Here is a 26951-nt window from a genome sequence, read left to right as displayed (position 1 = left end):
ACCCCCAGCCTCGGGGGCAGGCTATGGCCACATCCCAGCAACTCACTGACAAACAGCCATCCAAAGCTTCTGAAGCTGCTCTGACAGACCGCTGACAAAGCAATCCTATCTCATCCCAACAAGAGAGGACCTGCAGCCCAGTCCATGACTTAATTGGCCTGCCTCTGCCTTCATTAGCAGTCCTCGTTCCCCATCTAATTGAACATTACAGCCAATAGTTTACTCATCTGAGCAAATGTGGGTCCCCCCGGTTACCCACCACTGTGACATGAAACACAAGATAACACTGTACCTCAGGGGAAGGAGGGTGGGAGATGCCAGTGCAAAAAAGGAAGAAGAGAAGAAGTGAGGGGTGGACATGGGGGAAGGGATTAAAAGAAGCACAGATTGCTCCACCTTGCAGCCATCAGCTCTCATGAGGACCGACCATCCAAGGATCACTCAAGACACCTGCTTGATTCGTATCTCCACATGGGCAGGAGCACAAGGGTGAGATTGGGGGGTGGGGGGGTTGGATGCATGGGAGGGAAGCCAGGCCTGTTGCCATGTTAATGTCTTTTAAAGATTTTTGAGTTATTAAACATTTTTCGATATGTTGGAAGAGAAGTGTTTTTTCAGCTAGTGATGATTGTAAATTAATGACTGCCATAGCAGCCTGAACATGTTTTTGGAATGAACTAGTTTTTTTCACTCTTTTTGAAATGTTCTTGAAAAAATAATAATAACTTCAACTGCCATTATAGGAGCTTTCTTTTTTTTCTTTACTTTCCAGCTAATTACATTTGGGGCTCCTTGGTTTAAAGACAATCACTGCCAGATCATTTCTATGCCATGTTAATGACGGCAAGCCAGGGGCTTCGTCTCCCTCTGTCTCAAACCTATTAGGCTTTATTTTATGTTACTATAATTTGGGTTTGGGGTTTGTTTGTTTTTTTTTTACTGTTGTACATCGCTTTGGGCAGATTGAGCGATACATAAATCATTAAATTAAATTAAAAAGCCCTTTTTTCTTATCCTATGTCTATGGAAAACATTTGTACTGAATAAGACTCATTGTTTCATAGTATTACCCAGGGCAAGCTTGGGCTGGATTTGTCAGCTCAGATTTGTGTGATGTAAGACTGCCAGTGCTTATCAGTCAAGCGATCTGATTGACTCCTTCACACCATCACCCTACTCACCCCAGACTAAACCAAAGAAGAAAGATTTCACCTAACAGTTCTTCTTGTAGCAGATGTTTTGCATGTTTTGCTAGGCACTACTTGTGTTGTGAAATGGATGCTGCTCCAAGAGCCGTTCAACATAGGCATTAGATGAAGAAGGTCTACAAATGGGTATTTTTAGTTGGCTATTCCAGAAAAGTCTTTTAAAACTGTAATTGTAAAAATAATTAGAATGTCAAGGATGATGCAATTACTTTGAATTGTCTCACTTTAAGAACTATCTTATTGCCTTGGAAATTCCATAGGTAACTATGGTACTAATTTAACATTTTTCTTGTCAACTTTTGAAGTATTTTTCTTTTTCATGTCAGGTTCTTTGACTACCAAGTGCCTTTTTTACAGTTTTAGCCAGGGAAAAACAGTTTTAAGAGAAGAATATCATTTCACTTCCCTAGAGTGTCCTGGAATATGTTATGGTCATATTCAGAATTGCAAGCATTTACAGTACTTGTAGTCTTAATAGGGCTATTTATGGATAATGTTGCTTTTAAATATGCATTACTGTACATATGTAGGCTTTGTTCTTTATTAAGATGATCAAAGGAAAGGGGATTTGTGAGAGAATGTAAAGGATTTTGCCTGCCTACGTAGGTATAACGTGCAGTGTATTCCCCAGTTACCACAATGAGATGAATAACCAGCTCTCATTTAGGGCTTTAAAGGTGATAATTGTACCTGTACACCTACATGTAGCCAGCTTCAGGAAACAGGCTTATCTCAGGCTGCATTACAAACAGGTGAGGTACCAGTTTCTCTATAAGTTATGATCACACGATATTGTTCTAGAATTTATTTAATAGCAGAGAAACAAAATTGCTTTTTTGGAGAGAAAGAGGAGATTGATTGTTTGCAAAATGATGCCCCAGCAGATCAGTAATCCTTTCTCAGTATTTACAGCTAAAGCTTGTATTTCTACCAGACAGTCTGTTTTCAGTCTTTGTTTACTTCTGTTAAAATGCTCTCACTAAGATAACCTACTTGTGCTTGTAGTATAGCATTTGAATTCATGTTGGTTGGATTAGCCTAATATGTGCATTCATGGCCAATCTGCCCTTGAACTTTGGGGAACCTTGAGCCTTATAAATGATCCTCCTCTTTTTTTCTCTTAGTAAATATTCTACAGACTAGGGTTGCAGTCTCAAAATGGTCTTCAAATAGTCCCTTTAGTCTCCCAAAAATATAACTCCAGTACACAGTGTAGTCATGTACTATAAAAGCATGCTAAGAGATACTGAATTAAAGTTAGCAAACATCATGGTGCATTTGTGTTAGATTGTCCCACAATAGTTTCTGTGCCTTTGTGGAGAGGGAATACCATTAATCATCACAACAGCAATCATTGAAACCCTATGGAAATGGACATGTCTGTATTGACTACACGCCTCTGAAAAATGAAGTGCCAGAAACTGCAAGAGCACGCACAACATCTTCAGTCCACAAAAGGAAACTCATGCTGGGCCACTAACCTGTTATATCTACTTAGTATTATTTGGGCCAAGACTTTCTGTATCAGTACTAAATTATCAGAGTGCTTGCTGTATTGTGAAATCCCAGCTTCTTTTTCCAAGTTTAAGACTCTGAGATCCCTCCAAGCGTAGGAAGTTATTGGTTCGTTTTTTCTTATCGTAGTACACAGGAATGATAGATCCTCATTAGTAGAAACTCATACATTTTTAATAACACATCGTGCATGAAAGTATTTAATCCTCTTCTCTGCTGTGAGATTCTGAGTGGGATGTTGATTAAAATAAGGCTCTGAAAACAGAGCTGTACCCTCTGTCTACTCTGCAATATTTAACAGTTACATAGAGCAAACAGTAATACTCACCCAATATCAATTACATTTTCCTTAAAAGACATTCTGAATAATTCTTTAATTGTTTCCCTGGAATTAATACCCCAGAGCCCCCCAATAGTACCCACTTTTGTACCAGCATGAAAAATGGACTCATAAGGAATGACATCTGATTGGTTCATACAATGTGTGATATAATTTGTGATTTCAGACATCCATAATCAATATAAGTCACTGAATTGAGTGAGCATGAAGTTCATGGCTGCTCTCATGAGGTCAGGGAAACTGCGAGGAAGATGAAATGCAAAATTTTTAAATGCAAGAGATAATAAATTTTAAAAAATGTATGTGTTGCATAATTCAACACTAGAGTTTCTAGGTGGATTACAATGAAATGTATGCATATTATTTCACTTGTATATGGGATAAATATTAGAGCTTGTCAGGCATATGTTTGTAATACTGCACAGTCCACTGATACAACCGTATACATTGCAATCTGATTTCCTTCCTCAGTCCTATGCTGCCATCCACTGAAAATGGAGCTTGCTCGAAAATAACAAACCACAAAGTTTGCTGAGATGTAGGAAATCAATGTAGTAATACTTATCCTGGCTCTTTCTCTGGCCTCTAACGTCTGCTAACATCTGCAATGACTTCTTAAGTCAAGCATGTTAATGCTTTGCACTGGACCACATTTTTTTCAGAAATTCATCTGTCTAGTAGGTGCATCTTTACGGTTAAAGGTGTTAATAAGCCCATGCTGAGCTGGTGTGTGACAGAAATGTGTATCCCCTTCAGTAAAATGGGATCAATGTATTTATTTTCTGTTTACACACTATCTTTGTATAAAAGCTATTTTCCTTTTACTTTTAGTTCCTTTTGCTATGCCTCACATGGTTTCCTCTGGTTGTCAGGACAGTGTAAGCCATTTTCTATCAACTGGAAGTCAAAGAGATACAAGGAAAGGTAACCAACAGTTAAAGCCAACAGACTTACAGATGACCTGCAAAGACCATCTACATTCTTTAGCAGACCTTAAGGCTTACAAAGACACAAAGGTTTTGGTGGCTAAATTTTTGGAGCACTCAAACTGTAATCTCCCAGCTGAAGTGCAGCATGTAGTGAACAATATCAAGTCTGTTATCAAATCAGATGAAAGACACATGGAAGAAGCCATCTTCAGTGCCAACGTTATAGACCAGGTACAGTATGAAAACATATTTATGCATAAAGATGTTAACTGTCAAAACTGTTTCCATAGGTAAAATGGTGCTTTAGCTGTGGAAATGGACATTTAAAAAATTGCCTACCCAATGTGCATAAAGCCTGTATGCACGGACTTTTATTTGCAATTTGAAGAGGCAGGAGCTGGGGTAGGGTTTGGAATTATGCGCATATATTTGCATTTTCAAAAGTATGTGCATATTTTACCTTAAAAAAAACAAAAAACTTGTGCATATACTAGCAGATGCAATTGTGTGCAAATAGTTTTGGTAGGAAAAATTAGTACAAAGTCTGCAGGTAAAAAGTCCCCAAGATTTTACACCAAAACAGGCAGTAACAAAATTACCCCCAAAAGGTATATTTTGTAAATCAGATGAATAATAATTTATATTTAAAATGAAAAATATCTCAAAAGGGTAGCTTTGTAGCAGAGGAAAAGCAAATAAGCAGGGCAGTATTAGCATCAACCTTAAACTAGACATGAAGGATGTGCAGCATGAAAAGTTTTGGTTTGGTTAAATTTTTTATTTGAGGGGGTTTGTTTTTTTATTCTGTTAATGGGTTTTTTTCAGTTTGGTTCATTTTCCAGACCAAAACAAACATTAATCCCCTCCCCCCAAAAAACCCCAAAACCAAAAAATTGTAAGTCATGCCTCCCAGTTCCTCCAACCTCCCCTCCCGCCCTGTAAAATCCAATCTGGGGCCATAGCCTGCCCAGCTGGGCTGTGCCAGAACCAACCAGGGCCTCCCCTGGCCCCTTCAACCCCCACTCCCTTGCCTAAAATCAAGCACAGAGCCCAGGGATACACCCTAGAACATAATGGTGCCAGTTGAATTGGAGACAGACATCAAAGTGACTTCACTTCTGTGATGTCCTCTAGGCAGCTAATGCCATTTTTAAAGATCCAGATGCCAGGACAGGAGCGAGTAGGCTTTGCTCTTGCCCTTAGCATTCTTTTATTGGGACCAGTTATAAGGGGATAAATGAGGACTGAGGAGTAAGGTCCCTAACCTCTGCCTGTTTATGGGGGGGGGGGGGATGGGAGGGGTCCAGTGGAGATGCCTAGTTGGGTAGGCCCAGACCTTGGATTCGATTTTAAGTGCAGGAGTAGGGGTTAGAGGAGCCCAGGGAGAACCTGATTGGGTCTAGCTCAGCCCAGATGAGCAGGCCCAGGACCCAGGTTGGATTTTATAGGGTAGGAGGGGATTAGAGGCCCTAGTGGAGGCCTTTTTAGTTTTTGGCTAAATTTTGAAACTAATATGAAAACAAAAATCTCAGGTATTTTCATAAGAGGCCATTTTCAGTTCGTTCAAATGTGAACAAACTGAAAATGGCCTCATTCATTGCATATTTAGCATTTGTTTTGATGAACATTCCTATCCACATGACAGGAAAAGCAGCATGAAATATCACAGCTTACATCTCTCTCCTGTACATACTCTCTCACTCCTGTTCCTTTTCTCCAAACACTGTCTAAAGTCTTTCCACCTTTGTTAGCGTTGCAAGTGCCCATCAAGTAAAATAAGTCGCTCTGTGAAAACAAAACTTTGGTAGTATATAATATGTTTTCTGTACAGCTTTTCTGCTTACATTTTTTTGTTCATCTCCCTAGTTGAATAATATTTTTGTTAATCTAGGGACGGGACAATTTTCAAAGCCATTTACATGGATAAATAGAGATTTTTGTGTGTAAATTGGGTGCTGAAAATTACCCTATCTGAATACAGCTAAAACTATGCATGGTGGTCCACAATATGGGTAGATTTTAAAAGGTGCATGCGGGTGTACATGTGCGTGCGCTACTCGGCGCGTGCACATGTATGCCCAATTTATAACATGTGCGCGCAGGCGGGCACGTTATAAAATCGGGGGTCAGCGGGCGCACCACCTTGCGCATGCCGAGCCGCGCTGCCTTCCCCCATTTCCTCCCCCCTAGCCTGACCTTCCCACCCCTTCCCCCCCCAGTCCTACTCTAACCCCCCCTGACTTTTGTCTCAGAGGCAGGCGCAAGTTGCGCTCACTTGCAGCCTGCGGCACACGATGCTCCAATACGGCGGCAAATGGCCACTATGTTGGAGGCTATGGCTCCGCCCACGCCCCGCCCCCGGACCACCCCTTTTTACAAGCCCGGGACTTACATGGGTCCCAGAGCTTTAAGCGCGTCGCCGGGCCTTTTTTTTTTTTAAATCCTCTGGATTTACGTGCGTAGGGCTTTTATAATCCGGCCCTATGTGCATTTAGGGGAGGTGTTTCCAAGGAGTGTTTTGGAGGGGCTTGGAAAATGACACACATAGGGGCAGATTTTATAAAACTACGCGCATGCGTACTTTTGTTCACACACCAGGCGCGAACAAAAGTACGCCGGATTTCATAGATACACGCGTAGCCACGCGTATCTGTTAAAATCCGGGGTCGGCGCGTGCAAGGCTGCCCAAAATCGGCAGCCTGCGCATGCCGAGCCGCCAGCCTGCCTCCGTTCCCTCAGAGGCCGCTCCGAAATCGGGGGCTGGTCCGGAGGCCACGGCCATGCCCCTGGAACGCCCCGATGACGCGCCGGCCACAACACGCCTCCCGACACGCCCCCGATGACGCGTCGGTCGCAACATGCCCCCCCCCCCGACACGCCTCCATCACCACCACCCCCCCCAGGAAAGCCCCGGGACATACGCGCGGCCTGGGGCTTTGTGCGCGCCGGCAGCCTAAGCAAGATAGGCTCGTGCGCACAGGGGGGGTTTTGGGGTAGGTTTTCAGGAGTTACATGCGTAACCTACACGCATAACCCTTTGAAAATCTACCCCATAGATTGTATTTTCAAGTCCTTGTGCATTATTTACCATACAAACAAAAGGCAGCTGGAAAGACCCACAGGTACGTTTTACCCATGGTATGTATCAAAGGGAAAGAATGCATGTGTGGAAACCTGCCTTGAACCTTGGGAGGGCGGGCTAGAAATCTTGCCAATAAGTAAATACCTGTGAACCTTGTCTCAAAGTAGAGTCTGAAGATTCCGTCATGAACCGGAAGATTTCTTTTACTGACTGAAGTCTAATTTATGAAAACGAAGCATATTACATCTGGTTTTCTTTGAAATTAATCTTTAAAGTGAGAGGCTATGACACAAAATTGCTTTAATTTAACAAGAAAATCAATGCCACATTATGCAGGATGATGAGTTGATTTTGATGGTGCACATTTAGTAGACTCATGCCTGAAAATTTGGAGCAGCGAAAGTATTTTTTATTAGAATAGAGTTTTCCTTTAAATAATTCATAATTTCATATCCCATCATTTCTTTTGCTTCTCCTACTCTTTGCTTGTCTTCATTAAGGCTGTGTGAATATTATTGTAATCTGCTTGCATGCTGCAGATGGAATATCCGGATCAATAAATGAAATAAATTTTAAAGCCACGAGAACCACGCATGCTGCTCTGCTGTCTGCAGTATGAGCACTGGAGAGGTAGCACAGTAACTACTAAGCCTTGGCACTAGTAAAAACTAGCGTCCAGTGAATCTGTGTCCCATCTTTGGAATGGACGAGCACCTCCTCAGAATCACTAAGGAGTCAATTTTCAAAAAAAAAAAAGCTCAGTGCTTCACTTAGCTGCCTCAGTTTAGGGAGATTTTCTGCCAGATCTTAAGTACCTAAGGCCAGGATTCATCATTCTTCGCAGAATGATGAATCCTGCGAAAATGGGGGGCGGGGGGGGGGGGGGGGAAAGGCGGGTTAGGCCTGCGAAAGCACCACGGCGGTGCGCCGGCTTTTGCACCGAATAGCGCCACAGTGAAAGGTGGTGCTATTCGGCATGCTACTGCCAATGATAAAGTTACTAACCTTATCACCGGCAGCGAAGACACTGCCGACTCCGCCCCCTACCTGCCCCGTCTCCTCCCCTCCCCATAATTTGCATGATATCGCATGCGAAAAGGCCCTTTTCGCATGCGATAGAGGCTTATCACACGTGATACAGCCATATCGCTTGCGATAAGCCTTTGATAAATGACCACCCTTAGAGGTCAATATTGAAAGACTTTCTACGGTAACCTTTTGAGTTAACCACCCGAAGCCCAATTTTCTATATTGGCCCCAACAGCCGCATACATTTTTGTACATATCACTTTCTATGCTCTCAAAATTATCCGGACGAAAAGGGGCAGTGAAGGAGGCGTGGCTAAACTTTAGCTGGTGAGTGTACATATTGGGGCAGATTTTTAAGTTACGCGCGCGGGTACATTTGTGCGCGCTACCCGGCGTGCACAATGTACACCCGATTTTATAACATGCATGCGTGCCAAGTGCATGTTATAAAATCCAGGGTCAGCGAGCACAGGGGATGCACACGTTGCACCTTGCGCGCGCCGAGCCCAAGGGGAGCCCCCGATGGCTTTCCCCTTTCCCTCCAAGGCCGCTCCGAAATCGGAGCGGCCTTGGAGGGAACTTTTTTTTCGGCCCCCCCCCACCTTCCCCTCCCTAACCCACCCCCCAGCCTTAACTAAATCCCCCCTACCTTTGTTCCAAAAGCAGGCGTAACTTGCGCGCGCCGGCTGGCTGCCGGCACGCCATTCCCCGGCACAGGCCGCTGTGCCGGAGCACTCGGCACTGCCCCCGGACCGCAGCCACACCCCTGGCCCCGCCAATGGACTGCCCATTTTGGAAAGCCCCGGGACATATGCGCGTCCCAGGGCTGGGGGTTACGCGTATATCTTACGCGTGTAACCCTTTGAAAATCTACCCCATTGAGCGCTATCTGGCTAAAGTTATGTGCATGAGTCTGATCTAAAAAAAAACAACAGTCATAACTTTAGCCACACATATTCAGAGGCAGACTTATCTGGGTAAGTCTGGCTGATGATTCTTGTTTTATTTTAGTTAGTCATACTTTTGTCAAGCCTAACAATACAAAGAACTTCACAAATTAATCCAGATAGGTTTGCTGCTTGCCGGGTCTCTGAATATTGACTTCTTACTTTTTCAGCTGAAAATTACCCTAAATTTAGGGAACTAACTTTAGACTTGCCATTCATTTGCCCAGATTTCGGCCCCTAAATCTACTGCTGAAAATCAGTGCCAACGTTTTTTTCCCCCACCCTCATCGCTGCCCATTTTTAGGGTCCTAAATTTAGGTGCATAGTGAAAATACAACCCTAAATTTAGGTGCTCAGCCCTACTCAGTTTTCATAGGGACTAATTTAGCTACCTAACGCCCAACATTTGGAACCTAAAAGCTATGAAATTTGACACTTTAATACATTGACAGCTTAATTGCAGTATACTTGGCATGCCTGTCATGTCTCTTTCCATCTCTTGGAAGGCATCAATATCTCGATAACGCAGAGCAGTCAGCAATTTCATATCCACAGGAAAGCTGCAAGTGTGTTCTATATGGGAATCCAGGCACCTATGAAACAGCTCATACCACTCAAAATAGGATTGGTCGGGTGTAACTTAACTCTCTTTCTCTCTCTCTCTCTCTCTTGCTGCCATTCTTATAGTTCTTCCAAATGTAGTTTAAAACAGAAGATGAACTTATAGGAGTATAGGCATGTCCTACAATGAGGAGGATCATTCACAGAGTGCCAGAAATGTCCATCAAATACAAATCCATCTAAGTTAGGCCAGGTCATAAGGAATTCAAATTTCAAATTGTGGCTTTTTAATGTAGCTGTCTTTATTGCAGATAATTATCAATTTATTTAATTAACTACGTGAATGGTGTGAATTAGACAAGCTTCTGTTAGATCCATTGGCTGCCACTACTGCTTGACCATATTTAGGGGGTAGGAATGTGCACTAATTTAAATGAATGACAAAAATTCAACAGATGAGGCCATTTTTGGTTCATTCTGATTGAAACAAACTGAAAATTTCTCCCATAGAATTACTTGAAAATTTTCAGGTATTTTCATATTCATTACCTTTATTTTTAAAAAAAAAAATGGACATCCCGTGAGCATCCCCCAACTTGTAAATTTTAACCCTACTCCTGGTGAAAAAATTGAGCCTGGGGCCTGGGCCTCTAGGGACCCAGCTGGGGCCTTTCTGGGCCTCTTCCCGCCCCCCCCCCCTAGTCATATGCAGGGGGGCTGAGGACCTCCTTCCCGGACCCCCATTTGCCCCTTAATGGTGGTTCTGGTGAAAGAAGGGTAAGGTCCATTTCAAAACCCATTTGATCCAGTCCTGGTGCCTGGTCTTTAAAAATGTACTGGCCATGTGGAGGATGGTGCTAAAGTGTTTGGAGACAGGATCCTAAATGACGTCCCTTCGGCACCAACCTCCAGACAGCCAGTGCCCTGGCTGGGTCCAGAGGCCCAGTTTCCAGGTTGAAATTTACCAGACAGCAGGGTGCTTGGAGGACTGTGGAAGTCCTGGTTTGGTTTTATTTTGTTTTGGGGTTTAACTTTTTTGTTTAGTTTGGGAAATTGAACCAAAAAAAAAAAATTAAACAAACTGAAAAAATCTGAAAAAATTCCTCAAAAATTTTTTTTTTCACATCCTCTAGAAGACTATCAAGATGTCCCCATCACATGTTTTTCCTATTACTTCACTGCCCTATGAAATGGCAACAGCTGCAGATGACACAAGTCCTGGTTTCTTTAGGCGGGACCGATAATTTGTGGGGAATCGCGATACGTTTTCGCTTCCCTACAGATACAAGCGAATATGGCCTCATCCTGTTGGCGATTGCCAATACGTAGGACGAATGCATACCCCTAGTGGCTGCTGAATATCCAACTATGTTCAGCAGCTAACACTTAACCAGATAAGTCACTTATCTGGCTAAATAGATAGCCAGATAGTCAATGGGTGGGGAATGGGCAGCGCTACTTATCCACGTAGCTTAACCAGATAAGTGCCTACATTCAGCCTTATCCAGTTAGGTTAACCAAATAAGTGAGACCTGCTCAATAGCACATCTAAAGTTATCTGTCTAGAACTTATCTGGCTAACTAGAACTTAGAGGGATATTCTGTAGGGGTGTGCATTCGTTTGCAACGTATTGGCAATCCGCAACGTATATGCCATATTCGCTGTATTCATGGGGATCACAAAACTTATGGCGAACCCCCATGAATACAACGTATCACTAACAATAAACCCCCCCACCCTCCTGACCCCCCCAAGACTTGCCAAAGGTCCCTGGTGGTCCAACGGGGGTCTTGGAGCGATCTCCTGCACTCGGGCTGTCGGCTGCCGGTATTCAAAATGGTGCAGATAGCCTTTGCCCTCACTATGTCATAGAGTGCCATTGGTCGGCCCCTGTCACAGGGTAGGAGCAATGGACGACCGGTGTCATCTTGTGCTCCTACCATGTGACAGGGGCCGACCAATGGCACCGGTAGCCCCTGTGACATAGTGAGGGCAAAGGCTATCAGCGCCATTTTGAATACCGGCAGCCGACAGCCCGAGGACAAGAGATCGCTCCAGGACCCCTGCTGGACCACCAGGGACTTTTGGCATGTCTTGGGGGGGGGGGGGGGGTCAGGAGTGTGGGGGGTTGTAGTTAATTAAATTTAAATGGTTGGGATGGGGGGGGGTTTTGGGAAACGAATACATATGTAACTAATGAATGGATCGGGGTCCCCCGAGAACGGATGCAATGGATTTGGGTCCCGACGAATACGAATACCGAATGGGACGAATCCGTCCCTGCTGCACATCCCTAATATTCAGTAGCACTGAATATAACCGCATAAGTTATCCGGATAAATAATATCCGGATAACCAAGATAACCGGATAACCAATGGTCCATCAAGCCCAGCATCCTGTTTCCAACAGTGGCCAATCCAGGCCATAAGAACCTGGCAAGTACCCAAAAACTAAGTCTATTCCATGTTACCGTTGCTAGTAATAGCGGTGGTTATTATCTAAGTCAATTTAATTAATAGCAGGCAATGGATTTCTCCAAGAACTTATAAGAACATAAGAAATTGCCATGCTGGGTCAGACCAAGGGTCCATCAAGCCCAGCATCCTGTTTCCAACAGAGGCCAAAACCAGGCCACAAGAACCTGGCAATTACCCAAACACTAAGAAGAACCCATGCTACTGATGCAGTTAATAGCAGTGGCTATTGCCTAAGTATAATTGATTAATAGCCATTAATGGACTGCCATTTGGATGCCCAATCTTCCAGTCTTGCTAGGTCCTCCTGTAATGTATCACAATCTGCTTGTGATTTAACTACTCTGAATAATTTTGTATCATCCGCAAATCTGATAACCTCACTCGTCATATTCCTTTCCAGATCATATATATATATATATATATATATATATATATATATATATATATATATATATATATATATATATTGAAAAGCTCCGGTCCAAGTACAGATCCCTGAGGCACTCCACTGTTTACCCTTTTCCACTGAGAAAATTGACCATTTAATCCTACTCTCTGTTTCCTGTCTTTTAACCAGTTTGTAATCCACAAAAGGACATCGCCTCATATCCCATGACTTTTTAGTTTTCGTAGAAGCCTCTCATGAGGGACTTTGTCAAACGCCTTCTGAAAATCCAAATACACTACATCTACCGGTTCACCTTTATCCAAATGTTTATTAACCCCTTCAAAAAAATGAAGCAGATTTGTTAGGCAAGACTTCCCTTGGGTAAATCCATGTTGACTGTGTCCCATTAAATCATGTCTTTCTATATGCTCTACGATTTTGATCTTGAGAATAGTTTCCACTATTTTTCCCGGCACTGAAGTCAGGCTCACTGGTCTATAGTTACCTGGATCACACCGGAGCCTTTTTTAAATATTGGGGTTACATTGGCCACCCTCCAGTCTTCAGGTACAATGGATGATTTTAATGATAGGTTACAAATTTTAACTAATAGATCAGAAATTTCATTTTTTAGTTCCTTCAGAACCCTAGGATGCATACCATCTGGTCCAGGTGATTTGCTACTCTTTAGTTTGTCAATCTGGCCTACTACATCTTCCAGGTTCACAGTGATTTCGTTCAGTTCGTCTGACTCATCACCCCTGAAAACCATCTTCGGAACTGGTATCTCCCCAACATCCTCATTAGTAAACACGGAGGCAAAGAATTCATTTAGTCTTTCTGCAATGGCCTTATCTTCCCTAAGAGCCCCTTTAACCCCTCTGTCATCTAATGGTCCAACCGACTCCCTCACAGGTTTCTTGCTTTGGATATATTAAAAAAGTTTTTATTATGAGTTTTTGCCTCTATGACCAACTTCATTTTCAAATTCTCTCTTTGCCTGTCTTATCAATGTTTTACACTTACCTTGACAATGCTATGTTTTTATCCTATTTTCTTCAGATGGATCCTTCTTCCAATTTTTGAAGGATTTTTTTTTTGGCTAAAATAGCCTCTTTTACCTCACCCTTTTAAACATGATGGTAATCATTTTTGCCTTCCTTCCACCTTTCTTAATGCGTGGAATACATATGGACTGCGCCTCTAGGATTGTATTTTTAAACAATGTCCAAGCCTGTTGAACACTTTTAACCTTTGCAGCTGCACTTTTCAGTTTTTTTTCTAAACTATTTTCCTCATTTTATCAAAGTTTCCCTTTTTAAAATTTAGTGTTAGAGCTGCAGATTTACTTATTGTCCCCCTTCAGTTATTAGTTTAAATTTGATCATGTTATGATCACTGTTGCCAAGTGGCTCCACCACCGTTACTTCTCTCACCAAATCTTGCATTCCATTAAGAACTAAATCTAAGATAGCTCCCTCTCTTGTTGGTTCCTGAACTAATTGCTCCATGAAGCAATCATTTATTACATCCAGGAACTTTATGTCTCTAGCAAATCCTGATGTTATATTTACCCAGTCAATACTGGTGGTAATTGAAATCTCCCATTATTATTGCACTGCCAAATGGTTTGCTTCCCTGATTTCTCTTAGCATTTCATCATCTGTCTGACCATTTTGTCCAGGTGGACGGTAGTTGTATATTCTTATCACTATACTCTTACCCCAACACTCATGGGGAATTTCTATCCATATAGATTCTACTGGCATTTACTCTCTTGTATGATCTTTATCCTGTTGGACTCTATACCCTCCCCGGACATAAAGTGCAACACCCCCACCAAGTTGATCCTCCCTATTCATTGCCGATTATAATTTTGTACCCTGATATAGCACTGTCCCATTGGTTATCCTCCTTCCACCAAGTCTCTGTGATGCAATTATGTCAATCTCATCATTTGCTGCTATACCACTCTAACTCTCTCATCTTACTTCTTAGACTTCTGGCATTGGCATACAGAATTTCAAAGTGTGGTTTTGCTTGTTTTAACAACCTGCTTTTCAGTTGTTTGGGATAATTCGGAAATCATTAGCTTTGGTGATTTTTTACATATAGGCATATGAACTATGTTTGCTTTTAATGAACCTCTCTGTTGGGATGCCCTAACTCTCCTGTCTCATTAGTATCCTTCAAGGATACATTCTCCAAACCATGGCACTGCTGAGTGGACTGTCGGCTTTCCCCCTTTGTTCTAGTTTTAAAAGCTGCTCTATCTCCTTTTTTGAAAGTTAGTGCCAGCAGCTTGGTTCCACTCTGGTTAAGGTGGAAGTCCATCCTATTGGAAAAGTCTCCCCCTTTCCCCAAAAGTTTTCCCCAGTTCCTTACAAGGCTGAATCCCTCTTCCCTGCACCATCGTCTCATCCACGCATTTGAAACTCTGGAGCTCTGCCTGCCTCTGAGGACCTGCACGTTGGAACAGGAAAGCATTTCAGAGAATGTCACCCTGGAGGTTCTGGATTTCAGCTCCTACCCTAAAATCCTAAATTTGGCTTCCAGAACCTCTCTCCCACATTTTCCTATGTCGTTGGTGCCCACATGTACCACGGACAGCCAGCTCCTCCCCAGCACTGTCTATAATCCTATCTAGGTGATGCGTGAGGTCTGCCACCTTCGCACCAGGCAGGCAAGTTACCAGGCAGTCCTCACGTCCACCAGCCCACCCTGCTATCTACATTTCTAATAATCAAATCACCAACTATGATGGCCGGCCTAACCCTTACCTCCTGGGCAGTAGCCCTGGGAGATTTGTCCTCAGTGCGAGAGGACAATACATCACCGGAGAGCAGGTCCTGCTACAGGATCACTTCCTGCTTACACCAGGGTGATGTTCTCCTACTGGGAGACCTTTCTGATCCAAGGCAGCACTCGGGCTGCCAGAATGGATTTGGGACTTGGCTACTATCTATGTCCCTGAAGGTGTCGTCAATGTACCTCTCTGTCTCCCTCAGCTCCTCCAAGTCTGCTACTATAGCCTCCAGAGATTGGACTTGTTCCCTGAGAGCCAGGAGCTCTTTGCACCGAGTGCACACATACAATCTCTCACCGGCGGGTAAAAAATCATACATTTATTTATTTAAGGTTTTTTTAAGGTTTTTTTTTAATACATGTGACACTCAATGCAAAAGACTGGAAAGCCCCCCTCTTGCTGCTGGACTGCTGCCTTCATCTTAGTATTATTGAGTTCCTAGTTAAGTTTAGAATACTAAGGGAGTTGGAATGAGAATACTTTAAATTTACAGGTGAATTTAGTAATTAATCAGCTAGTGTCCTACAAGAGGATGATTAAACTTTCAATAAGGGCTGGTACAATATTATGTTTTAGATAAGACCCTGATTGATATTTAATGAGAAAGTGTCTTGTGCCTAAAAATCAGGGGTTGAGTGGGTGGGAAAGACAGACACTAGAATTAACTATCTCTGGCTTGCTTATTACTTCAGACACCCACAAACCCTAAAGAATATATCCCTTAATTTCACCTTTCACCAAACTTTTATAAGCCCAAAAATTTCTGAAAACTATACTTACCAATCTTCTTAAACCACGGTTAAATTAATCTTCACTCAGTCAAAGGAAGGATTTGAGATAACGGTGCGCGCTTCCGGTCTTCCTCTACTGCAAACTGTGCGGGGCCTCTGGAAGCTGGGGCATGGAAGTCAATCCCTGGATTGCTTGCGGTGACCTCTGGACTCCTCTCCCGGGGGATGCTGGGTGCAGTATGCAAATGAGCCTTCCGTCCTCCTCTACTCCTTTTTTAAACACAGTTATACTAACTGCACTAACCACATCTTCTGGCAACAAATTCCAGAGTTTAATTGTGCGTTGAGTGAAAAAGAACGTTCTCTGATTAGTTTTAAATGTGCCACATGCTAACTTCATGGAGTGCCCCCTAGTCTTTCTATTATCCGAAAGAGTAAAAAACCTGTCTAGCTTTACCACATGGCTGGACATCTTGCTAATTTGATATTCTAATTTGAGTCTCTGCTGTTCTTTCCTGCATTAGCAACAACATTTATTGTCTACCTTCCATCCTACTCTGCACGCATGGTGGTTAAGATGACGACCGCAGTGCGATAGGTAGGTTTAAGGAGGGAGCTAGGTAGGTCAACATATTGGCAGAGCAGAAGAGTGCCAGAAACTCTCAAGTCACGAAGCAGCTGGGCACATGAAACCTGGAAAGTGCCACTTTCACCATGTGAAAGTGGAAGACTCTAGGAGGTGAATATTCAGTATGCAGATAAATTATCTGCATATTCTGATGCTGAATTTACCTGGATAAAGTTATCTGTCTAACTTTATTGGACCACTGCTGAATATTAGTGCTGCAGATACAGTTTAGTCATGCTTTAGCAATGTCTCTAGCCCACCTTCTTTTCATGCAGGTAAATCTTGCGCAGATAATTTGCCCAGATTTCTTTTTTGGGTGTGGGCAGTATTTTAAATCTGCAAAATTTGTCTGTCTAATTCTCAGTTAGCCGGACAAATCATTTGAATATCATCCTCTTAGAGTTTACATGTTTATGTCTGTAAATAAAAATGTTGGTCATGTTGAAATATCTACTGTTTGGTATTAGTTCTGGTATGAGCTCTCGCACTGTTCTGTAGATAAAAGAATAAACTATGAATGCTGAACTGTGTTATAATAACTGAAAGATTTATTACATGCGGAAAGCGTGTAAACTGCAAATGTGAATGTATGAGGTATCAGAGGGAGTAAAAATGTAAATGAAATGACAAATTTGGGTCAGAATTGAATTAGAAAAATAGTGTGAAAATTGTATACGTTCATCTAGGCATTAAGGGGCCTATTTATAAGTTGCTGTAATGTTAGTGCTCCATTTGATAACAAATAAATTTCCACTGGATTCACTAAACTGCAGTATCTGAATACCACAATTTAGTGAATCTATAATAATTTAGTTTGCATTGCCTTGGCCGGAAACTTCACGTGTTCCTAGCTACTGCCATTTGCGATAATGGCCCTTCATCCTGGGGTCACCATATTTTAAAGGGGCCTCAAAGCTGATGAAAATCACTCCACCTCATCTCTCAAAATCCCTGGAGGCCTAGTGCCCTTGCCCCCATGCCCCAATGTAAAAAAAACAAAATTAGGAGCTTTTATGCTTTACCCCCCATGGAAAATGTGTCTCCTTCCAAACTCCCCTGCACCCAGTTTACCAGAAGTTCTCTGGGGGTCTAGTGGAGTCAGGAGCAATTCTTACTTGCTGCTGCCCAACTGGCACCAGCTTCTCAGCTCTATTTCCTCTGCAGTCATCCCTTCAATCTGTCACATCTTTAATCTATCATTTTCCACTGCAACTGCTTCTGGTGCCTTCAGTCATGCTGTGATTATACCACTCCTCAAAGAAACCCTGACTGGATCCTATCCACCCTGCTAATTATTGTCCCGTCTCCTTCCTCCCTTTGCATCCAGGTTATTTGAATGTGCTGTTCGCCTCTACTATCTTGACTTTCTTTCATTGCAAGCTAGTCTGAATCCACTCCAATCTTCTTTTCCCCTACTTCAAAGAGCCCTTGCCAAAGTCTCCAATGATCTGTTAATGGCTAAAACCAAAAACTTTCCTTGATCTCTGTCTGTTGCTTTAGACTCTATTGATCGCAACCTACTCCTTGATACTTGGTCCTCTCTTGGATTTCAGGGCTTTCTCGTTGCACTTTTAGTGTGACCTCTGGTGGCTCCTCTACTACTATTCCACTATTAATCGGTGCACCTTTGGACTTTAAGAACATGAGAAGTTGCCATACTGGGTCAAAATGAGGGTCCATCAAGCCCAGCATCCTGTTTCCAACAGTGGCCAAACCAGGATAAAAGTACTTGGCAAATTCCCAAACATTAAACAGATCCCATGCTACTAATGACAGTAATAGCAGTGGCTATTCCCCAAGTCAACTTGATTATTTTTTAATTTATTTAAAATTCTTATATTCTGCTGCTTCCAGTGACATTGTCCATCAGTTAATAGCAGTTTATGGACTTCTCCTCCAGGAACTTATCCAAACATTCTTTAAACCCAGCTACATTATCTGCCCTAACCACATCCTCTGGCAAATTCCAGAGCTTAATTGTCATGGGCCTTCTTGTCTATCTCTACAAATTCCCTTGGTGCTCTGATCTCCTCCTGTGACTTTCGGTATCATCTTTATGCTGATGGTTCCCAGATTTACCTCTCTGCACCAAAAAATTCATCAAGTATTCAATCCTAAATGTCATCTTGCTTTTTTGATATTTCTGCATGGATGTCCCACCACCACCTTAAACTCAACATGGCCAAAACAGAACTTTATTTATTTATTTATTTATTTTAATTTTTTATATACCGGAATTCCTGTATGCAATACAAATCAATCCGGTTTACAAGTAACGAAAAGGTTGCCCTGGTCTAGGGGTTAGACCGGGGTTTTTTACATAGAACATTGAACTTATCTTTCCCCCTAAATCCCACTTCCCTTTTCTCTATTTCTGTTGATAAAACTGTCATCCTCCCAGTCCCCTCAGCATGTAACCAAGGGGTCATCTTCAACTCCTCTTTCTCCTTCTCTACAAATATCAAAACCACTGCTAGAATGTGTCATTTCCTTCGCTAATACATTACTCAAATCTGCCCCCTTCCGTTCTGAATATACTACCAGAGCTTTTAACTACTTTCTTATTACCTCCCGCTTAGACTATTGCAACCTGCTCCTCACAAGTCTTCCGGTGAACTATCTCTCTTTACTACAGCCTATCCAAAATTTATGCCGAAATTACTGTCTATATAACTCCTATTCAGATTGGCTCCCTTTCCTTTTCTGCAGACTGTTCAAGCTCCTCTTACTTGCCTACAAGAGTCTTCACATTGCGGCTCCGCACTACCTCTTCTCTTATCCCTCTATAGCTCTTCTTGTGAACTCTGCTTATCAGGCACATCACTCTTATCCATGTCCTTCTCCTCTAACTCTAACAAATAATACTAGCAGACAAAGTACGGAATCTAGGAGTTATAATAGACACAGAACTAAGCTTAAAACAACATATATCCATAAAAGTAAAGGAAGGATACACCAAACTCATGATCCTCAGAAAACTCAAACCACTTCTAGCAACCGCTAACTTTCGATCAGTACTGCAAGCGCTAATATTTGCAAGCACTGATTACTGCATTACCATTTTACTAGGTTTACCATATACCTCCCTAAGACCACTACAAATCTTGCAAAACACAGCTGCAAGAGTGTTAACTGGAAAAAGGAAAAGTGATCACATCACTGATACACTGGCCGAGCTACACTGGCATCCCATTCAACAAAGAATACAATACAAAACACTTTGCACCATACACAAATTAATACACAACGAAAACGCAGACTGGCTTAACACTGCCCTTCACGTACACATCCCCAATAGATACCTAAGATCAGCCAACAAAGCACTCCTAACTATTCCTTCAGTCAAAACAGCAAGACTGACCCAGGTAAGAGAGAGAGCATTATCCTTAGCAGGACCCATACTATGGAACTCCATGCCCATTGAGTTAAGATTACAAAGAGAAAACAAAACATTTAGAAAAAATCTAAAAACCTGGCTCTTCAAACAAGCTTTTCAAAAAGAGGAGAGAGAATAGTAAACCAAAGAAGCGCAAGGTACAATCAAAGAGCACCTTCACACACAACAGTAATCACTAACAGCTCCATACAGTAAAGTTCAGTTGAAGATTTCTCGTCTGTAACGAGCTCGCTGCGCACAATTCGGACGCGTAAGGCAAACCAGCGATACAGTCTCCAGTTTTGCGCGTCCGTAGCGCTTCTTAAAACAGACGCGTAACCCTTCCCGCACCCGGCATGTAAATGAACGAATTAGCTGTATAATGAAGGAATTAGCTATTCCCCTCCGATACCGTAACGCGCGCTCAGGTTCTCTCATTAGTAACGCACTGTTTTGCCGCGGCCGTAACGTGTTAGTTTACTGCCTCCCCCTAGTAGGAGTTAGGACTGTGAGTCTAGTAACAAATCCATCGACACCGCTTAAGATACTCAAAAACAATAAAACACAATTTAAAAAAAAAGCGATACAGAGATGATCGAGAAAATGTAATGATGTGGGACACATAAAACCTGTCAGAAGAAAAAATAAAAATTTTTAAATACCTGTCGGAGGGCCGCGTGGGTCCAGGCGGCCGGCGGCGGCGGGAGCCTGGTGGTCGCGTGTTAAATCTAGGCCGCGGGTGGGTGGGCGCCTGTTCCAGGCGGCGGCAGCGGCGGCGGGGGGACATGCGTTAGTTCGAGACGGCCGGCGGGCGGCGGGTGGTCGCGTGTTAAATCTAGGCCGGGTCCGCACAGGCGTGCATTCATTCACTGCCGGTGGGAGCTGCCTCCGGCAGCCCCCACCGGCACAGGCGCACATTCATTCATTCACTCATCCAGGCGGAGGAGCCGGCTGCTTTCGCCACTGGCTCCTCCGCCTGGATGAATGAATGCGCGCCTGTGCGACCCCTGCGATTCGGCGCTCAAGGCAGTCACATGCCGTGACGTCACGCCATGAGCGCCAAATCGCAGGGGTCGCACAGGCGCGCATTCATTCAGTGCCGGTGGGGGCTGCCAGAGGCAGCCCCCACCGGCAGTGAATGAATGCGCGCCTGTGCGGACCCGGCCTAGATTTAACACGCGACCACCCGCCGCCCGCCGGCCGTCTCGAACTAACGCGTGTCCCCCCGCCGCCGCCTGGAACAGTCGCCCACCCGCCCGCGGCCTAGATTTAACACGCGACCACCCGGCTCCCGCCGCCGCCGGCCGCCTGGACCCACGCGGCCGTCTGAAACTAACGCGCGTCCACCTGTCCCCCCGCCGCCCGGAACAGGCGCCCACCCGCCCGCGGCCTAGATTTAACACGCGACCACCGGCCCCCCGGATCCCGCCGGCCGCCTGGACCCACGCGGCCCTCCGACAGGTATTTAAAAATTTTGATTTTTACACTTCCTGGTGCCTGTCATTTCAAATATCATTTGAAATGACAGGTACCAGCGCACCCAGGTTACTGTATAGGCGCTGTATTAAGCGCCTATACAGTAAAATGGGTTACGCAGGCATAACCCTTCCCTACCGCTTTAAAGCCGCGGCATGCATTTGCATGCGATTAGAGGAGAGTATCGGGGAGTTAGTGAAGAGAACTGTGCGTGCGGGGAGGAAGGGTGCGCCTGACACTACCTCACTGTTTCTACCTCGACCTTACTGTATCGACCTGTAAGTGTGCAGTTTTAAGTGAACCCTGCAGTAAAGGATAAAGTTACAATTATAGAATGAGTCCTGTACTCAAACTGCTATAGAAATTGACCTGGACATGTTTTACACTCTTCTAATAATTAATCTTGTTTAAAAACTGTTACCGAATCTTATGGCACCTATGTAAAATGAAAGATTATAATAGCATTATTTTTATGTGCCTTTATGTAAACTGTTGTGACGGTACCCACCATAACGACGGTATAGAAAAGACTTAAAATAAATAAATAAACTCCCAATTATGTGCTTTCCATCTTGGCAGTACCAAATGCTTGGAACAGTCTTCCTGAATTGGTCTGTCACGCTCCCTCTCATTTGTTGATCTGATCTATAACCCTCTTAATCTGATCTAAAAAAACCCAAAAAAAACACCTTTTTGAGGCTGCTTTTAAATCTTAATGCCTGATTATCTTGCTTACCACCTTATTGATTTTAACAGTTTTCTTAATAAATGAAATTCTCAAAGTCTCTTTTGCCCTATGGGGCAGATCTTAAAACCTGCTCGTGGGCGTAGATTTGTTCGCGCAATCTGGCGCAAACAAATCTACGCCTGATTTTATAACATGTGCGCGCAGCCAAGCGCATGTTATAAAATCCAGGGTCGGCGCACGCAAGGGGGTGCACAATTGTGCAACTTGCGCGCGCCAAGCCGCGCAGCCTTCCTCCGTTCCCTCCGCCCCCCCCCACCTTCCCCTCCCTTCCCCTACCTAACCCGCCCCCCAGCCCTACCTAAACCCCCCCTTACCTTTGTCGGAGAAGTTGCGCCTACCTCCCGGCAGGAGTAGCTTACGTGCACTGGCCGACGGCCGGTCCGCGATCCTGGGCACAGCGGCAAATGGCCACTGTGCCTGGAGGCTCTGGCCACGCCTCGGACCACCCTCGCCCCGCCCCTTTTTTCAAGCCCTGGGACATACACACGTCCTGGGGCTTGCGCCTGCTGCCAAGCCTATGCAAGATAGGCTCGGCGCGTGCAGGGACAGGTTTTCGGGATTACGCGCATATCTCTTTGAAAATCTGCCCCTATATGTTTGTCTTGATTAGATGGTTGTCTCATATGTTTTTGTACAGCATTGTATATGTCAAGTAGTACTTTAGAAGTGATAAGTGCTAGGGGTGTCATTTTGGTTTTCCCTACCTTTATTGGGTTGATTTTTTTTTTTTGTCTTGTTAGGTTTTCTTTTGTTTTAAACATTTTTCATTTAGACAGTAACTTTTAAACAGGTGCACGGGTGCCCTTGTTTGCTGACTCGCGCTCATGGATGTGGCTATTTTATAACATACGGGTATATATGCACGCATGGTTTAAAATAGGCTGAGCGCACGCAAATGTGCACAGAATTTTAAGTGGGCGTGTTCCTGTGCACGTAAATCCCGTTTCTACTGCATAAGTGGGGGGATTTTTTAAAGGCATACACGATGATGTAAGGGATAGAATTTTCTAACGCCCCTAGTTAAATAGCCTCCCTTCTCCCTTGTTGGCCCTAACCCTTATAAAACCCTGCTGATCTTTGTATTTTTTTTTGTTTTGTTTTCTGACTTATACACCATCCATTGCAGAAGTAAAGTTACGCAGCAGGGGACCCCAGCGCATGCTTGTGCACATATTTATGCACTGGTTCAATGTGAAATCCAGGAACTCCCATATCCTGCCCCTTTTTTGGAAAAATATTTTTCTGCGCACAGCAGGAGATACGCGCGTATCTGGGCGGCTTTTAAAATCCTCTTGTGAATTTGTCGCACAGCGGCCCGACATATTTGCATATCTCCTGGATTTGGCGTGCTGGGCTTTTAAAATTCACCTTCTAGTGTGCCCTGTTTTGTTTTAGTGTATATTTGAGTTAGTGCACTTTATTTCAGTTGTAATAGTTTTGTATCGTTTCAGTTTAGAAACAGTATGAAACAAAATAGGCAATGTCATTATTAAAATCAAAAGCACATCCCTATTAGTAGTAAAGAAGAGAATTAGTTCCAGCTAGTTTTACAAATGTAAAAAAGTAAACATCTCTAAATTGCTGCCCTAGGAAGTAAGAGAAGATGCACGTCTGCAGCAATGCTGTACCCCAGATTAATGCTAGCCTGGAGCAAAAGTAAATATATTTGGGTCTGAAGGCAGCTGGAGAGGAATAAAAGGCGCATATATATTTATGCTCTTATGGTAGCAGCTTTTTCTACTTGCCCTCCAGAGGCCAAATATATGCTTGGTGATTCAAGTCCCAAGTCTGTTGCTCTGGGCTGTATCAGGACACTTTGGAGGCTGAGGACAAATCGTGAATTTGGTGTCCTTCTCTATTCATTCAATGGTTTTAAAAAGTAATAAAAGCTTAAAATGTGTAAACAATGGGGAGGGCAGTAATGAAACCTTCTTGTGGGACCACAAGCTCATTTACAAAAAGAAACACTGCATGGCATTTCCCTTTTAAAATTCCACCAGCACACACAAAGCAGGTAGAAAGTGCAGGCAAGTATGCGCAGAGATTTAAAATGCAATCTCCATGTACACTCTGCCTCCCCTGACCTATCACCCCCACTTTTCTTGTGCATGTGAAAGTTCACTGCATGCTTTTGGACGCACAGGGGGAGGGGACAAGAATCAAAATGCAATTTTATGTGAGTCAAAACGCTTTTACCTGCATGAATCACTTTGATTATTGCCCCCTGTATTTTCAAGACACATTTGGTTTACTAAATTAACCTAGGGAAGAAAAATGAAAAAAAACCCCAAAACATTTTAACTTTACAATATTTGGTGCTCGCCCTCCCTTTTACCCTACAGAAAAGCCCTCGGGAATGGTCCCCATCTGACACCACCCATGCTACAGCCCTGATTTCACTGTTTTCCAAAATTACACACTGTGACAGAAGAGCATTTAAACATGCTTAAGAACGCCACAGCAGTGTCTCCATTCATATTTTTGCTACTATGGTTAACATTACCCGTCATTATCTCTGGGTTTAAGGCATGCTGTCAATTTAAAAAAAAAAACATGCAGACCATGTAAGACACAAATTAAGTTTTCCCCCTTTTAAGCCAAATTTTCACTTAAACCTAACCATCCAAATTCGTCTGGCTAGATTTAAGCCTGCTATTTGCGCAACCAACGTTATAAGGGTAAGTTTAGCCGGTAAGCAGTGAAAGTTCATGGTGACTGGTGAAATAAAAAACCCACTTCAGGAACACCTCCAGAGACACCCCTTTCTGGCTGCCTAAATTTTGTGCACTTTGGGGGTAATTTTCAAAGGAGTTACGTGCATAAATGTAACTACTATTGTAGCAATTTTCAAAAGCCATTTACTCACGTAAAGTGCACTTATGCGAATAAATCCTATGGACGATTTAATGGCATATATTGTAGCAATTTTCAAAAGCCCATTTTCTCGAGTAAAGTGCATTTACATGCGTAAAACCCAGTTTTACGCATGTAAATGCTTTTTAAAATCAGACCCTTTATGTGACGTAGCCAGTCAGAAGGGGGAATTTTTAACCGGTTAGATTTATCAGGCTAAGTTCAGAAATTAGCTGGATAAACTTTTCAAAAAATGCACCCCACAATTTTAGAGAAGAAATCGAGATGAAGGAAAACAGCAACTACTCACAAAGATGTGCCATGTTATATTAGATTGTTTCTGTTTCCTGAACTTAATAAAATTATAATTTAGTGTGGTTATTATTAAATGTGATTTTCATTATACTAGAAATTATATTGTTATAAATAATATGATTGACGTTCTGCTTTGAACTGGAACAGCATGAGCAATGTTCTCTGCCTCTGCATTATTCCGATATTCACTAATGATTTAACAGTTCAGCTACTACTATTACTACTAGCATAATGTTAGCTTAAGGCTCTAGGACCTTGAATTCTTCACGTCCCATCGCCATTTTTCCTGTTCCAAATTACTTCAGTTTAAACATGAATGAAACAGAAATCATCTAAGTGAAAGTGGATTTATGATGCAGTGAAATCTGTCCTTCCATCTTCCTCCCCCATTAACAGGTAATTACGAGCTCCCAGCAGAGTGTGAGCACCTCTAGAAAGCGACATCGGGAAGACCTGCATCTTCAGAGCTGTGGGGCTCTAAGTTCTCCTGTTGCCTTCTTGTATAAGACCTGTATAGCCCACAGTTTAGACCATGAGAGAGCTCACAAGATAGTAGGAGTCTGTCGAGAGACCACTCTTTGACGGAAGAATAAGTTCCATCCACACAAGACAGAGATGGCACAATGAATTTCAGGAACAGTTTGCCACGTGGACCAATGATTATAGTAAATAATTTCAAAAGTAAGAAAGGTGTCTTCCCCCTGGGACTCAGACATGTCTTATATAACAAAATGGTAAATATGGATGCCTTTTCTGATTGTAAATGTAAACCCTGGGTTTTCGATAGGGCCGAACTTATTGTTCCTAAACCTTTTTTCAAACAACAACAACAAATGTTTAGAATCTATTCATTTTACTGAAGTACTGGTTGCGATGCTGCTGCTCCAATACAGCATTTTTTAAAAACGTATTGACAAGTAAGAAGGAAACATTACAACTTGGAAGGTTGTATTAAATTAATGTACCTCAAAAAGTGATTTAACCATTATCAGTGTTTTAATAAAAGAAAATAGTATTTCTGAACTTTACTTCTGAAATGATGACTGATGTAGTGGAAATATAAGTTCATGTTTTCCCATTTCCTAAATGCCCTAGTTTCTTTCATGTGTGATACTACCTTCTTTTCTGCAGGCATTCTGAAATGCCACAGAAAAATAAGTCTCTCTTACAGTTGATTCTCTCTCATTAATTATGGTATTGAATTCTACTGTGCCTGATGCACCATTATGAATGGCTATATTTAGATATATTCTGTTAAAATGAATGCCTAATCAGCTGTGGGGTTCAGAATATGATGGCAGACAATGGCCTCCACTGTTCTAATGTAAGTCAACATCAAAAGGGAAGCATTTGGTGGTTTGGCAGGGATTACATTTTGCTTTTGATGGTCATGACATCATCTATAGTTTATGTGAAACAATTACAAAGATTGCTTATTGAAATCCTTGTTTCATTCAGTATTAAATAGAGAGCTTTGTGTCGAGAGAGAAATCCACTCTACTTATTGTCCTCATACTTACAGGGGGGGGGGGGGGAGCAC

The 26951-nt window shown here is 42.9% G+C and overlaps 1 long non-coding RNA gene across 1 annotated transcript; it reads left to right on the top strand.

Moving 5' to 3' along the window:
• Nucleotides 1-379: 379 nt before the first annotated feature.
• Nucleotides 380-26915, top strand: LOC115075439. The gene is made up of 3 exons (XR_003852511.1): nucleotides 380-489; nucleotides 3895-4223; nucleotides 25808-26915. It is a non-coding gene; the product is annotated as an uncharacterized LOC115075439 (long non-coding RNA).
• Nucleotides 26916-26951: the final 36 nt, after the last annotated feature.

This window comes from Rhinatrema bivittatum, chromosome 13 (assembly GCF_901001135.1).
Source record: "Rhinatrema bivittatum chromosome 13, aRhiBiv1.1, whole genome shotgun sequence".
Taxonomy (NCBI): Eukaryota; Metazoa; Chordata; class Amphibia; order Gymnophiona; family Rhinatrematidae; genus Rhinatrema; species Rhinatrema bivittatum.
Note: the sequence above shows the minus strand (reverse complement) of the source record. Positions and strands in the feature narration are given on the sequence as shown.